Raw genomic sequence first — 995 nt, 5'->3', positions numbered from 1 at the left:
TGGGCTAGGGACTCTCTTGCCTCAGCCTCCCAAGGAGCGGGTGTACCCAGCCAAGAACACAGTCTATCCACGCACAGACTACAAACCCCGCTCCAAGCAGGCCCATTCCCTCTGCTGGCCCTGCCACAGGCTTGAGAACTGATTCTCCCTCCTCTGGCCTCCCTAGCCTGCTCCTAGCAACAGCCAACAGCTCTCTCAGTTGCCAGGCAACAGGGAGAACCTGTCAGCCCCTTTGAGGCCAAGCTCTCAGGAGGTGGGTGCAACACAGACCCCAACATATGGAGGCAGGGGTCCCCAGCCCTAGTCCAGTTCCTGTGGACTTCCCCAGCCCTAGTCCAGTTCCTGTAGTTCTTGCACCCTTCCCACTAGTCAGCCACTCCTTTCCAGCCATGTGTTCCTCTAAGGAAGTCTAGCAAACCCTGTTTCCACCCTACTGGCTACTCCTGCTCATTTTCCAGCGAGGTCCCCAGGGCTATGGCCAGTACTTTGCCTGCCACTTCAGTTATATACCTCCAGTCCAGGAGCTCAGAACCCCACATGGTTACCTCCAGCCTGACTTCTCCCCCTGATTACCAGCCCCATGTCCACCACTGCTCTGAAGCAATGCCCCCAGAGACCTCAGGCATTTTATTTATTTATTTTTAAATTATTATTATTTTTTGAGATGGAGTCACCCTCTATTGCCCTGGGTAGAGTGCTGTGGCATTATTATAGCTCACAACATCCTCAAACGTGGGTTCAAGTGATCTTGCCTCAGCTTCCAGAGTAGCTGGGACTATAAGCAACTGCCATAGCACCAAGCTATTTTTTTCTACTTTTAGTAGAGTTGAGATCTCACTCTTGGTCAAGCTGGTCTCAAATTCCTGAGCTCAGGCAATCCACCCACCTGGGCCTCCCAGAGTGCTAGAATTATAGGTGTGAGTCTTGGCTCCTGTGGCTCAAGTGGCAAAGGCACCAGCCACATACACCTAAGGTGGCGGGTTCGAATCCAGCCC

The sequence above is a fragment of the Otolemur garnettii genome, unplaced genomic scaffold (genome assembly GCF_000181295.1).
Source record: "Otolemur garnettii isolate 467f Iridium unplaced genomic scaffold, OtoGar3 scaffold00179, whole genome shotgun sequence".
NCBI lineage: Eukaryota > Metazoa > Chordata > Mammalia > Primates > Galagidae > Otolemur > Otolemur garnettii.
This window is presented reverse-complemented; position numbering follows the sequence as displayed.